Raw genomic sequence first — 16,065 nt, 5'->3', positions numbered from 1 at the left:
GATGGGTTTTGTTTGTGTCTCGTCATCGCACTGCTGTGTCCGGCAGTAGTGAATGGGGGCACCCTACCGACAATGGGAATTACCATTAAAAACACCCCTGGGGCACTCTACCGACAATGGAAATTTAACATGGCGAAAAATCGTGGGGCACTCTACCGACAAGGGGATTTAACATGGGAATAAATCGTGGGTCACTCTACCGACAAGGGGAATTTAACATGGGGAATAGAGTTTGGGCTTGTTTAGGGACAAGGGGAATTTAACATGGGATTTTTTTTAAATTTAAAAAAATTTTTTTTAAAAAAGGGTAGGCAATTCAAAAGGCTATCTCTTTTCGAGAAATATGGCTGGCCCTGAAAAGGGCCTTTGGGTTTTATGTTAATGTATTCATTAACATAAATGGCACCGCATTGGTCTTCTTCTTGTCCTTAAGCTGCGTCTTACTGTTGGTCCGTACATCAGCACTCTTTTCAGGCATCCTTGTCTTTCGACGTAGATCCTACGTATCCACAGGCTGGTGTTTGTCCTGTGGACAACGGTCCACTTCGATCGGACATACATGAGCAAGTCTGTCCGAAACATCATGGAAGACACAAGGGTGGATGACTCAACTGTAGTCCACATCTTGAAGCGACGAGAACAGGTGAATCAATGCAGTGAACGGCGCTTATTTATAGGCGGAGGAAGGATTGAAACGGATTGAGTTCATTTACCAATCCGAACACGCGTTACAGAATTCAGTCAGCTCGCATCCAATCCGAAGAGAGCAGTCTGTGACGTCACGTAGTCAATATAGATTCGCTAGCGCTTGTGTGCAGTCAATCTATGCGACAGTGATTCAACATGACGGAAACTCAGAAAACGATCCAGTGGGGTGCACCAGCAGGGGAGACTGCCCAAGGGAACCCGGACTTACTTTCAGAAGAGGTGAATTGGGATTTTGTGGATTTTCTCTCCTCGCAAGAATTTGTTCCGGAACCTTCGTTACTTTCTTCATTACCGCAAGTGGAGAATTTTAGACAGAGACAGAAAGAAGAATTGGAGAAATTTATACAACGACAAAAGGAAGCGGAACAGGCTTTTCTCCTACAGCAACAGCAACAAGAAGAAGAGGTAAGAAAAAAACAACAGCAACAACAGCAAGAAGAAGAAGTAGCAGCAAAGAAACAAGAGGGTGAAAATCAAACGGTCACGGTACTGTTGGACATTTTAGCGGAGTTAAGAAGTCTGAAACAAATGTATCAGACTTCTTTATCACGACCGAAGAGAATACGACCTTCCCGAGCCAAACATGTCAACCCTGTGACTAAGCCTACCGTACCACCCTTAGTGATTTCAACCCAATCATTATCATCATCAACATTACGCAGTCCAGAAGTAGGCCTTGGCCGTGGCAAAGGCTTAAGGCAGTTAAAATTGATTGCTTAAACTCACCCCTACACCATGAAGAAAAAAGGCCCTTTTCAGGGCCACCCACATTTCTCGAAAAGAAATACAATTTCAATTTGCCAATAACTCAAAAAAAACTCACCCATGTTACCCTTTTAGTACGTGTCTGTGTATGAGTGCGTGAGTGTAGCTTCTTATTTTAAAATCACAACTCAAAGACACTTACCTTATATCATTCATTTATTCTTTTCTCCATTTTTTACAATCCAATTCACAATTTATAACACAACACTTTAATAAAAAGTTCATTAATTTCTTCTTTTCTCCTTGTTTAGTCTCTCTGTTTTTTGAATTTCTTCACCGTCACACTCTTTTCCTCTTCTTCCTCCTCGCTTTCTTCCCTTCTTCTTTTTTTCTCCTGTTTCTTTTTCTTCACCTGTCTTCTTTCTTCCTCAGAAGAATCCCTCTCTTCCTCTGAAGAATCCCTCTCTTCTTCTGAAGAATTGCTCCTTTCTTCTGACTCCTCTTGTTTCTTTTTTGGGCAATCTGGAGACCAATGTCCTTTTTCTTTACAATAATAACAGGTATCTTGACTTTTGTCTTTTTTATCCCCTGTTTTTTTTCTTTTTTGACGGTCTGGACACTCTGAAGACCAATGCCCTTTCTTCTGACAGATATAGCAAGTATCTTGACTTTTATCTCTAAAGGAAGGAGAGTAGTCCGTAGGCTGGTCTGAAGAGAATTTTCTAATGACCCCTCGCAAAGCTCTGACGAAACGTTCCATCTGGTCAGTCTCTTCCATCGTTGTGTTCGGCTTGAGAGTGAAATGAATAGTGAAAGGACAAGACACACACCCTTTTATATACGCTGGTCTGCTATGACTATAAAGTAGTTTATGGTGTTTGAACTTGAGTCATTTGACTTTTTGCTTTCAAGATGAAACGATCCCATTCATTCGAGAAGAAAGAAGAAGAAAGTAAGAGGCAGAAACGTGATCTATCGCCTCGTACCAGGGCTGAAATCTTGGCACAAATTCATGCCAGTGATTTTGAAGAGGACATGAGTGAACCAGAATCCGAACCCTCTAAAACAAGTTCACCACCCTTAGTCAACCCTGAAAAGTACTATTCCATTCGAGACACCGAAAAGCGCTCCTCTAGAAAATTTAGAACCACGGCTTACAAATACACGGTGAAGTTTAAAGATTTCAAGGCTGAAGTGCCGTTAGAGAAAGCAGAAGTGTTCATCACTGAGGTGTGGGATTCTTTGCTCACTGCACTCAAGCGACAATGTCAACCCAAAGAAGACGATCGCTTGAGACTTTCCATACAACACGACGGTTTGAAATCCCCTGTTTGGATCGAGTTTAGCACCCCTGCAGAATTGACTGCTTCCAAAGTCATGGACAAGATTCAACACGTACAACAATCTAATGATCAGTTTGACATCACCGATGGTAAAGCCACACTGGACATGACCCACGTCTCTCCTCCTCAAGGGACTGGACGCAAAAAGATGTTATTGGTGGACGACCTTCGCAACACCAAAACAAGTCTCGTCCGAATTAAGAACCCTCATGACCAGATGTGTTTAGCCCGAGCCATCGTGGTGGGACGAACCTATGCCAACAAGAACGATACGGTAGAATGGAAAAGAACCTGGAAAACTATTCAACGATCCGATCGAGCCAAACAACGAAATGAAGCAGAACTCCTGTTACAACAAGCCGGACTGTCCAAAGACACACCCTGTGGCATTCCTGAGATGCAAAAATTGCAAGATGCCCTAGCTCCACGCTACACCTTGAAAGTGCACCCTCAAGAAGTGCGCGGACCTCTGTTGTTTCGAGGCCAAGACTTTAAGGACGGAAAATACATTCACCTTTATCATCACGATGAACATTTCGATACCATTACCAGTATCACCGGATTCCTGAAATACAGTTATTACTGTGAGAAATGTGACCATGGTTATAACAATCGAGAGCAACACAAGCATTGTGGATCGAAATGCTCAGGATGTTTGGCCTCTTCACCCTGTCTGAGCGAAGAACCAGTGCCTTGTTCAACTTGTCTGCGCACGTTTGTCAGCCCTACCTGTTACCAACAACATTTGAAAACGCAAGGTTCACAGAAGAAATGCGCTTGTCAACTGCTGAGATTGTGCTCTACGTGTGAACAAGTCATACGTACCAATAGTGTCAAGGCACACGTATGTCGAGGAAAGAAAAAATGTCACATTTGTCACCACATCGTGGACTTGGAACACCAATGTTACGTGCAAAAATACCAGCCCCCACCAGAGAAAGAGGACGGTCACAAGAAGAAAGGCAATTTCATCTTTTTCGATTTCGAATGCATGCAAGAGACCGGCATTCACATTCCTAATTTCTGCGTGGCTCATCGAGCGTGCGAGAAGTGCATTCAAGAACCTATCTTCACTCATTGCCATCACTGTAGCAAGATTCCCGGAGGGCGTGAAAAAATCTTTCGGGGACCGAACACGTTAGCCGATTTTGCCCAATGGGTCTTAGACCCCATCGACAAGACGTGGAGCCAAGAGGACATCGAACGTTACGGAGATTGTCATCGTCATGCCACGGTGATGGCTCACAATTTCTCCGGATACGATGGACAGTTTCTTTTGAGGTACTATACGGAACAAGGCACCGAGCGTCCTAAAGTGACTTTGAACGGAGCCAAAATCATTTTCATGCAAGTGGGACAAGTGCAGTTTAAAGATTCGATGAGTTACTTGGCCATGCCTTTGAGTCGAATGCCTAAAACGTTTGGAATGACAGAAATGGCTAAAGGGTACTTTCCACACTTTTTCAATACGGAAGCCAATCAACACGCCGTTCTACCCCATTTGCCCGAGGCTCACTATTACGACCCCGACAACATGCGTACCGAACAACGAGAAGCTTTCTACGTTTGGTACCAGGCTCACGCCTCCGACCCTTTCGACTTTCAGGAAGAAATGTTAAAGTATTGTCGTTCCGACGTGGACATTTTACGACGTTGCTGTGGAAAATTTCGAGAACTGTTCATGGAACACGGAGGGGTCGATCCTTTGAAAGAAGCTTGCACCATTGCCAAAGCGTGTTCCTTAGTGTATCGACAACGATTCATGCCTGAAAAGACCGTGGCTGTCATCAGTCCTCAAACGACCCACTTTGTCAAACGTCAATACTCGGTCAAAGCCCTACGTTGGTTACATTACTTGTGCGACAAGGAAGACAAGTGGATTCAGCATGCTCGCAACGGAGGGGGCGAAAAGACCATCGGAACGTATTCGGTCGATGGCTGGGACTTAGAAAACCCCAAGATCGTGTACGAGTTTAACGGTTGCTTATTTCACGGATGTCCCGTCTGTTACCCTGACCGTGGCACTAAAAATCAGTTTTTGCAACGAACCATGGAAGACTTGTACCAGGACACTTGTCAGCGACGCCTAAAGTTAGAACAGCAAGGATACCAAGTGGTGGAAATGTGGGAACACGAGTACGATCACCGTATGAAAACCGATCCCGAGTTTAAACGCCTCGTGGAAAGTTACCAGTTCGTGGACCCGCTGAACCCGAGGGATAGTTTGTACGGAGGAAGGACCAATGCCACCTGTTTGTTGTACCAAGCCGACGAAGAGAAAGGAGAAGAAATCAAATACTTGGACGTGTGTTCGCTGTATCCCTACGTGTGCAAATATTGTCGTTTTCCCGTAGGGCACCCACAATTGCTGACGGAACACATCGACCTGAAAAATATTCGACAATACGAAGGCTTGATCAAGTGTAAAGTTTTGCCTCCCACGAACCTCTACCATCCCGTCTTACCTCACCATTGTCAAGGCAAACTGATGTTTCCCTTGTGCCGTACTTGTGCCGAAACGTGCAACCAAGACCAAGCTTGTCAGCACACCCAGGAAGAACGGGCCTTGACGGGAACCTGGGTCAGCGTGGAATTGTTCAAAGCTTTGGACATGGGATACCAACTGTTAGAAGTGTACGAAATTTGCCACTTTCCCAAGACACAACAATACTGCAAGGGTGACCCCAGTCAGAAAGGCATTTTCGCTGACTACGTGGATGCCTTTTTGAAACTGAAACAAGAAGCCAGCGGCTATCCGTCCTGGTGTCACACTCCCGAAGACCAAATACAATTCAAAGAGAAATACTACGAACAAGAAGGCATCACTTTAGACCACATCGAGAAAAACGAAGGCAGGCGATCGTTTGCCAAAGTGATGTTAAATTGCTTGTGGGGTAAAATGGCACAACGACCGTGTTTACCCAAGACGGAATATTTGACAGAACCTTCCCGCTACTTCCAGATGATTCACGACAAAACCAAATACATGAAACACGTGGACGTCGTTCGAGAGAATTTGATCTTGGTCAATTACGAAGAAGATCTGGACTTTGTGCAAGACGACCCTTTTGGAAATGTCATCATTGCGGCTTACGTGACAGCCCATGCTCGCTTAAAATTGTACGAAGCTTTAGAACTGTTAGAAGAACGCGTCCTGTACTTTGACACGGACAGTTGCATTTACATCCATCACCCGATTCAACATCACCCTAACATCGAAGGAGACCGTTTAGGAGCCTGGACAGACGAGCATCCCGACGACAAGATTCTAAGTTTCGTCAGTGGCGGTCCCAAAAATTACGGCTACGAATACCGGGACAAACAAGGAGAAGTGCACACGACGTGCAAAGTGAAAGGACTGACTCTGAATTATCGTACCAGTCGAGTGGTCAACTTTGGGGTATTGAAAGAAGCCTTGCAATCGGGAGAGGATGGAAACTTTAAAGTGACCACTCACCAACCGAACAAGATTGTACGTTTACCCACTCACCACATCGTCAGTCGACCTTTGGAAAAAGTTTATCAAATCGTGTACCAGAAGCGAGTTCGACTTCCCAATCATTTCACCTTACCGTATGGACACGTTGGTATAAAACATTGGTTGTAAGAGGATAGTTACCCCACCAGAAAGATGACTTCGCCACAGCAAGAATCGAGTGAGAAACCCGATGAGAACTCCAAGTTCAAACCCTACCATTTTCCAGTCTTCTTACCTGACTATTGTGATTGTGCCCGTCGATTGGACACGTTTCAGAAATGGCCTACGGATAGGGAAGGATTACCTTCTTCGCATGTTTTAGCTAGAACAGGATTTGTCTACTTGGGACCTGAGTCAGGATTGGGATACGAGGTACAGTGTTTCGCTTGCGGACTGAAGTTACGAATGGATCTATGTATCTATAAAGATTCAGCTATTCTGGAACATACTCGATGGTCTCCGCACTGCCCTTACCTTTCTATGGCCTTTCCACCCATCACACTACGGTACAATGTTGACGGTACCTTAGAGACGGTACCTTCCAGAACAGGACATAAAAAACGTAAAAAAGGAAAGATGTACAAGCTGGAGACTGCATTGCGACTAGTATAAAAAGGGGGCTATGGTCAAGATCGATAGTTCATTGTGACTACCAAGACCGAGCGAACAAGATGAATACTTTGAAAAAGACATCGTTCCAGTTTGGGGATTGTAAAAAAGTTGTATCTTCCTCTAGTGTGACTAATATTGGATGGATAAGACCCATGCATTGCGACGGAAAATGTCCGGAAGGAAACTGCGATTGTCCATGTGGTTACCATTGTAATTGCGTAACGGAGTTTGCAGACGAGTGCGATTGTGAGCCTTGCGATGGGACCGATGCTGTACCTTGTGACCTGAGCGATGCCGTAAAGCATCATGGGAACTTTAGTGCCCCTACCCCTGTCATGGAAAGTGATGCTGTGCGTGTCAAACCTGTGGGATGCGAAAGCGATGCTGCTCGTCCTCTTGGACATTTTACTGGGTTTCGTTTTAAAGGGGAATGTCGACCTTCACGTTTACCTCCCTACGGATGTCATCCAGCCCTGAGCAAACTCCTACCCATTTCACTCAACCCTCATCGAAACGAACCTGTGAAAAACGAATATTCGTTTCCTGTGCGTTCGTCGGAATACTGCGACTTTGAAAATCGTCTTCAATCGTTCAAAGGAAAATGGCCAAAGTATCTGGGAGGACCGACCCCCGAAGAATTAGCCAGAGCCGGATTTTTCTACTTGGGCGAAGGAGATAAAGTCAAGTGCTTCAGTTGCGGTGTGTCACTTCACCACTGGGAACCGCAAGATTCGGCCTACGTAGAACATGCTCGATGGTCACCGAATTGTCATTACTTACCTTTAGTGGGACCGAGACATTGAAGTAACTTTTTACCATAATCATCTGTTCATGGATACTTTACAAGAGAACATTCGTGCTTTGCCTGTGGAGTTGAGAGAACGCATTTACCGAGAGCTGGTCAAAATACAAGTGAAACGTAAAGAACAATTGCATCCGATACGTCACCGGTGTTTGAACCACTGGTACCTGAAGGCTATACAAGGATTGATTCAATTGAAAGTGTTCCATTGGACAGACATTGATCAACGACCTCCTGGTTATAAAAAGGAATGGTTTGGTATTGACGATTCTATCTACTACATTGTAAACGTATTGCATCGAATTCCAGAGGAAGAGTTAACAAATTACCAACATCTTTCACACAATGTCAACTTGGTGAAAGAGGAAACTTCTGAACGAATTGTAATGTGTAGATTAGTGACTCAACGATTTAAATTCGACACTGAAGTGAAACCATGTTTGTGCAAAGAGTACATTTCTTGTGTCAGACCAAAGAGGATTTAGTATGACCTATTTATGGATACTTTACAAGAGAACATTCGTGCTTTGCCTGTGGAGTTGAGAGAACGCATTTATCGAGAGCTGGTGAAAATACAAGTGAAACGTAAAGAACAATTGCATCCGATACGTCACCAGATCTTTAACCACTGGTACTTGAATGGTATAAGAGAACTGATTCGTCAGAAATTCTTTCAATGGTCAGACATTGTTCAAAACTTTGAGGTCGCTAATGATCGACATGTTCATGATTATGGTTACTTCGAGATTCACCTACAGCAATACATTGAGGAAGACAAGTTAAAGGATTACCAACATATTTTACGTGGAATCTACTTAGAGGAAGAGGAAACACCTAAACGAACTCTGACGTTTCGGTTACAGTATGCAAGATTTAGATTCCCTACTGGAGAACGAAGATCTCTGGCTAGAAAGTACGTCTATTGCATCCGAAAAAAAGAGAATATAAAAACAGGCTGCCATGCCACGGTTTATGTCACATGTCATCCAACAGATTCCGTGGAAGGAACTCAATGACCATATTCAAACCGTGGATCATTACCATCAATTATTACAAGAACTGTATCCATTCAATTTGGGACGACAAGTGGTGTGTGTCTTAGTGACTTGTTTTCTGGGATTTCGTTTACCAGCCGATTCCTTGTGGACTCTTTACGATCAGTACTTACCACCTCCATGGCCTTAAATGGTCACGAAAAACTCCTTTTGTTCAAAGCCTTGCGTTTTCATCTGGATACTTCTCGACCTCAACAGGAAAAAAAGATTCGTCAACTTTTAGCGACCCAAGACGTGTATGACGATGTGTGTGTAGCTTGTGACTTACACCCTCATTGGACAGATGTTCGTGATTGGAAAAAGGGGGGCTTTGAGGTTTGGACCCAAGAAGTGGCCCAGTATGCACAAGAGTTGTTCAAGGAAAAAAGTTACTTTTCAACCCGTGTTAGTGACGGTGCCAGAAGAACCCGTCACCGAGAACAACCACTCGCTTCAGGACAGGACTGTCATGGACATGCCTGAAAGGTCATTCCGGGAGGACACTTGTGTGACAATACCTCATGTAGAGACTGTAAGAACATTACACACTGTCCCTAGGACATCTTGGTTAACCAAAACATGTTGTACAGACACTTGTTTATATTCCACTTTGATCGCTTTGCTGTGTTTTATATTCCTGTACATCACTATTTGGGTTGTATGTATTTTTGTCTTTCGTGTTCATATTTGAAAAAAAACATTCAATAAACGTGTTCTGAAAAAGTATATAAACTCTTGTCTTGTTTGTTTTTTTGTGTCACAAGTGACATTTCTCATACCATGGCTACCTCTGCTGTCTCTGCTCCCTCTTCCTCTACTGTCAAAGTCATCGACGAACACTTAGATCGTGCCAGTTGGGAGGCTTTGTATCTTCGCCATCCCTTTAACATGCTCATTGCTGGACCTAGCGGTTCGGGCAAAACCGAATTCGTCAAACGTTTGATCGAACATAAACATCATTTGATCGATCGGCCCCCTCAACGGATCGTGTGGTGTTACAAAGAGTGGCAATCGGCGTACAGCCTCTTGCGTGAAAGTCAAGGCGATTCCATCGTGTTTGTGGAAGGCATTCCTAAAGAAGACGATGGCATCGTCTCTGACTCCCGTCTAACCCATTTGGTCATTTTCGACGACATGTTAGGAGAAGACGAAGAAGAAATTAAATTGTGGTTCACGCGCAAAGGGCATCACCGTAATGCCAGTGTCGTTTACATCACCCAAAATTTGTTTCAACAAAGTAAAGCCCATCGCACCATCAGTCTCAATGCGCATTACGTGGTCTTGTTTAAAAGCCCTCGAGATAAATCGCAAGTGCAAGTCTTAGCCAAACAGTTAGGAACGCCTTGGCTGACTCAGGCGTACGACGATGCCACTCAAACTCCACACGCCTATTTACTCGTCGATTTGAAACCTACGACCCCCGAGGATTTGCGATTTCGTACCCACTTGTTTCACCACTGGTGCCAAGACGGAGGGCCTGTCCTGTACACGTCTCCGTCCTCGACTTCATTTCACTCCCCATGAAAAAATCTATAAAAACCTCAGACCCTTTTTCGTCTGTCTCACACAGTGTGAACATGACGTCCCTTCAGTCTCATCTTCCCGTCAAATTGATTCGTGCCTTGTATGGCATCAGTCGAGAAAAAGATCCACAAACACGAGCCCGTGTCTTAGAAGCTAGTCTCAAAGAAGTCTTACGATGGTTCACGGTGACGGCACGTCAATTACTCCAAGGAATCATTCAGATTCCTCATCAAACCCAACGCTTTTTCGATCGAAACAAAGTCGCTTTGGTCCAACTGGCCGATCCCCGCATCGACACTCAAACCAAAAAACAAATCATTTTGAAACCTGGAGGGAGCGGTACTCTAGGAGGGGTCATCATTCGCTCACTCTTAAGATGGGATCCTAATGCCCCCAAAGTTATCCCCAAGACAAAAGTTCAACGAAGCCCCAAGAAGAAAAAGAAAAAGACCAAGTCCCCAAGAAGAATAACTTCTCCAGTGGCAGGACCCTCCTCTTACCAGACACCACCACCATCACCCCGGAAAAAGAAAAGAAGCCCCAAGAAAAAGAAACAGAGAAAAAGTCCTCAAAAAAAGAAAAGTCCACAGAAGAAAACTAGTCGCAAGAGAGGCACTTCGGCCAGGACGCAACCTTACACTCGCAAGCCACGACCTGCCACAGCGTCTCCGGCAGCCTCACGTTTGTCCACTTCTCCGTTGATGTCACCAGGAACTGAAGAGTACTTGGAGACGTTGATTACACCAAGAACTTCTCCGTTGATGACCCCCAAAAGAACTTCCCCAGTGTCAGGACCTTCCAATTTAGCGACAGTGGCTGCTGCTCACAAAGTACCTTCTCCCAAAATCAAAGTTCAAGAAAGATCGGGCATGTTACAAAGTTTACTGGATTTGTCCAAGCAAGAACTGGCTCGATTTAGTCCGTTACGTACCCCTGCACGACGTGTCATGCCTGTCCTCAAACTGATAAAACGTAAAGACAATCAGTGGCGACGCGTTCCAGTATAAAAAAGGCCTGTGACCGAGTAGGGTATCAGTGTTTTTAGGTGCTCCTAAAGACTCAAAGATGTCACCCTCCAGAAAACCCCAAGGAAAGAAAAGGAAAGGACTACCACCACGTTTAGCCAAACATGGGGACCTGTTATCTGTCCTGTCCAAAGCTTCTCCACCCCTACGAAAAAAACTCATTCAAACGGCCTCCAAAGAGGTCATCGATACCGTGTGCGAATGTTGTTTGAACGTTTTGAAAGGCACGATCCCTTTGTCCAAACACCAGAAACAATGCTTAGGCAAACATCGTCACGTTCTTCGGAAAATGGTTCAAAAGAAAATTCCCATTCGTCAAAAAAAGAAGATGTTGGTCCAACGTGGAGGCATTTTACCTCTCTTGTTAGGCCCCATACTGAAAGGAGTCTTGGGAACCATGTTGGGAGGACTGATGGGAGCAAGATAAAAAGGCCTTCGGAAGTCCCAAGATCTCAGAATTCACCCCTGACAACCCCATGGAAGGACGAAAACTAGCTTTAGTGCCTTACAAACGATGGATGGAATACCATCGGTGGCAAGAACAACGCACCCCGCATTTACCTCCCAATCCCAATTTGAGCGAAATGTCCCAGTTACAACACGAATTGCAATCCTTGCTGGATCGCCAAGATTTGTCCGAAACAGAAAAATCGCAAAAGTACGGTCAACTCTTGCAACGACTGCAACTCTTTCACCAGAAAGCTTTAGACGAAACAGCTTTACCCACTCTGAAAGATTTTAAGACCTTGATGAAAAGTCCAGCACCATCACCAGTACCAGTACCACCAGTACCCGTGACCAAGACAGAAAAAGGAAAAGAAGAAGAAGAAGAAGGGTTTCAAACTCCACCAGAAAAAGTACGCAAGTTAACAACACCACCTACCTCCAGAATTGGATGGATTAAAAAGATGATGGCCACCCCTTCTTCCTCACAAGAGAAAAAGAAAGTGAAGACAGAAGTGAAGACAGAAGTGAAACAAGAACCGATATCCCCTGCTCAGACATCCTCCTCCTCTTCGACACCTATTGCCGGTCGCACACGCAAAGCCTTGCAATCCAAGAAAATACCCCAAGAGAAAAAGAGTAGCCTCTTCCAAGAGTGGGTGCCTTATTAAGACACCAATCAACACAAAAAAAATGGAAAAAGTCTTAGCTAGCATTTACTACGATCCCTCGCATCCTGCAGGTTACGCAGGAGTTCAAAAATTGTATCGTGCTGCCAAAACGCGACTGAAAAGTCTCCGTTTACCTCAAGTGCAACGATGGTTACAAGAACAAGCTACTTACACTTTACACAAACCCATTCGACGCAAGTTTGCCAGAAGTCGCACCCGAGTGGAAGGTATCGATCATCAATGGCAAGCCGATTTAGCTGATGTCTCTCATTTGGCCAGCTACAATCGTGGTTACAAATATTTGTTTTGTGTCATCGACGTCTTTTCCAAATTTGCCTGGGTCGTGCCTTTGACTTCCAAATCCAGCAGCGAGTTAGTGCGAGCCCTGCAACGGGTGTTGAAACAAAGCGGTCGTCGCCCTCTTCGATGGCAAACGGACAAAGGCACCGAATTTCTGAACCAAGCTTTCCAAAAAGAATTAAAGAAACGTGACATTCATTTTTTTACCACCGAGAATCCCGAAACCAAAGCCAGCATCGTGGAACGTTTTCAACGCACTTTGAAAGAACGCATGTGGAAATATTTTACGCATCACCACACTCTGAAGTACATCGACATCTTACCGCACCTGGTGCAAGCGTACAACCAATCTTACCATCGAAGCATCGGACGTGCCCCGCAAGACGTGACTCCCGACAACGAAGTGCTGGTGTTCGAGCGCCTGTTTGGTACGTCCCCGACGAGGGCTGTCCCCAAGAAAAGTGGAGAGTTGGCCGTAGGAGATTGGGTGCGCATTGGCAAAACCAAACGCACTTTCGACAAAGGTTACTTACCTAACTGGACGACCGAATTGTTTCGCGTCACTGGACGAGTGCATGGCCGTCATCCTGCCGTCTATAAATTGGAAGACATGAACGGAGAAGTACTCAAAGGAACGTTTTATTTGCCCGAGTTACAACGTGTCACCAAAAAAGAAGACGACGTGTACGACATCGAAAGCATTCTCGAACGCAGAACCCGTAAAGTGGGCAAACGACGTGTCAAAGAAGTCAAAGTACGTTGGAAAGGATATCCACCCAGTTTCGATTCTTGGATCGACGCTTCGCAAGTCATCGACTATAAAAAGAAGAAGTGACCATCATGCCCTTTCACACAGCAGACGCAGCTACGTCGACCACTCCTTCTTCCCCTAGTTCTTCTGTGCAAGATTTACAAAAACAACCCTTGTGGGTGTGGTGTGGAGAACGTGTGCCTAAAACGCAAATCGTCTTTTTCTGCCAAATCTTCGTGGTGCATTGTGTCATCGGGGCAGCCATCGCCAATTTGAGTTTGCAACAAGGAGACAAACAATTGTGGACCATTTTATTGAGCAGTTGCATCGGTTACCTGCTTCCCAATCCCTCCCTGAAATTCTCCTCGAACGGGAACGTTGTGTCCAGTGCCAGTGCCAGTCACCACTCCAACAACCACAACCAGAACCCCATTTTGGGCGGAGACACACCTCTGACATCCACTAATATTCCCTCGGACAGCCACAGAACTCTGGAATTATGAGTCACCAAAACCAATTTTACTTAACCTTACCCAGTGACAGTTCCATGGAGGTGTTTCCCAACAACACATTGTGCTGTTACACGGCCAAATTACCTCAAGCCATCCCCTTAGATCACGAAGCCCATTGGGAAGTGGCTTTAGTAGAAATGATTCACCCGACCCAAGTCCTCAATGTCGTTGCCAATCAAAATGTTTTTGATGTGGAAGTTTATGACGAACAAATACAACAGTGGATGGATACCCATAGCAAATATAAGCATAAAACCCCTAGCACAAAAAATCTAAAGTACACCATCTATCACTTGTTCGTTCCCCAAGGGTATTATTTTAGTGGTCAACATTTGGTCAACACCATAGCCACCAGGTTTAATGGCGTGTTTGGGGAAGCTTTTAAGAATGTCAAGAACAAAACTGTCACCCTGGAATACCACAAAACAGCTCGTCGCTTCCTGATAAAATTTCCTGAGGATAAAATCATGGGTTTCTATTTTTGTGATGAATTGTTTGACATGTTGGGCGGTGACATGGAGATGAGGAAGAGAGTAGAACAACAAAAAAAACCCCCCGAATTATCAATCATTTACGACAACGAGACTTTTGGCCAGTATTTTCGTACCCCGGTAGAACTGAACCAAGGACAGAATTTGATGTTCGTGTATTCCGATGTGGTGGAATACAACGTGGTGGGACACACCTCCGTGCCGTTACTGCGTGTCATTCCTTTCAAAGTGGATTCTGCCGCAAACGCTGACGAGGAAGGTGGAAACACTTACCACGTCCACCGCGAATTTGTCCATCCTCACTATTTGCCGGTCAGCAAGTCGTATTTGGACACGGTCAACATTACTATAAAAGGAGATCTGGGACAAAATATTCCATTCACCAAAGGAAAAGTCACGGTGAAACTCCATTTTCGAAAACGGTTCTCTCACGACTCGTAAGCAAGTCATGTATCCAGTGTACCGAGGGGTGGCTCGACAGCGAGGACACGGTTTAGGAGATATGTTAAAATCGGCCTTTCGTTCGGTGGCCCCGGTGTTGAAACCGATGGTGACACGCGGATTGCACGCCTTGAAAGATGCGGCACTGACGCAAGGCAAAGAATTTCTCCAAAATGTCATCATCGACAAACAAAACCCTAAAGAAGCCTTCATGAGGGCAGGCAAAAATGTATTGCTGCAAACGGGCAAAGACATTTTGGGCCGACGAGACACACCTATAAATGCCCTGCACGCTACCGAGTCAGGCATTCAGCAAGGACAAGGCAGAAAGAGACGACGAAGAAAACACCCTTTCACCAGACTTCAAGCGAGAAAGGCCAAGAAAAGAAGAACCGTTCGAGACTTAGACGTTTTCGATTATTGAGACACAGAACAAAAAAAATGATGCACCGAGAGTCTTGCGCTTGTTCCAAGACGGAACTGGATCTGTTTGCCATGCCCCCCACCATGATGACCATGCAAGAATCTCAGTGGGTGGAATTTCACCCCGTCTCCTCATTGACCGATTCCGCTCCCATCGAGTTTGAAATCAAAGGACAGCCCGAAGATTACATCGATCTGAATAGCAGTTACTTGTACCTGAAAGTCAAAATTCTAGATAAGACTGGAGGTGCTATAGACGATGAAGCAGTAGCTCCCGTCAACAATTTCATGCATTCCTTGTTCAGTGGAGTGGACTTGTACTTGAATAACAAACTGGTCAGTAGCAGCATGGATACTTACCCTTATCGTGCCTACCTGGAAAATCTCTTGACGTACGGAATAGATGCCAAGAACACTCATCTCAATTCCTGTGTAGTATGGGAAGCTGACGAAACAGGCGAGTTTGAAACATTCGAAACTGATCCATCAGCCAAAAAAAACAATGCGGGATTTATAGAACGAAGAGACAGAATCAAAGGAGTCGACAAAAGTTTAGAACTGATGGACCGTTTGCATTTGGACATGTGGTTGCAAGAGAAATATTTGCTAAACGGAGTGAATGTTCGCCTGAGACTGAATCGGAGCAGTACCGCTTTCCATTTATTGGGTAATGCTGACGAGTACAAAACCAAAATCCTAGAAGCCAGACTCTACGTACGCCGTGTGGAAGTGTTACCTAAAGTGGGAAACGACATCAGTCAGACGTTGAGCAGAACGACCGCCAAATATCCCATACGACGA

Source organism: Sinohyriopsis cumingii, chromosome 7 (assembly GCF_028554795.1).
Source record: "Sinohyriopsis cumingii isolate HCF-2022 chromosome 7, ASM2855479v2, whole genome shotgun sequence".
NCBI classification, from domain to species: domain Eukaryota; kingdom Metazoa; phylum Mollusca; class Bivalvia; order Unionida; family Unionidae; genus Sinohyriopsis; species Sinohyriopsis cumingii.
Note: the sequence above shows the minus strand (reverse complement) of the source record.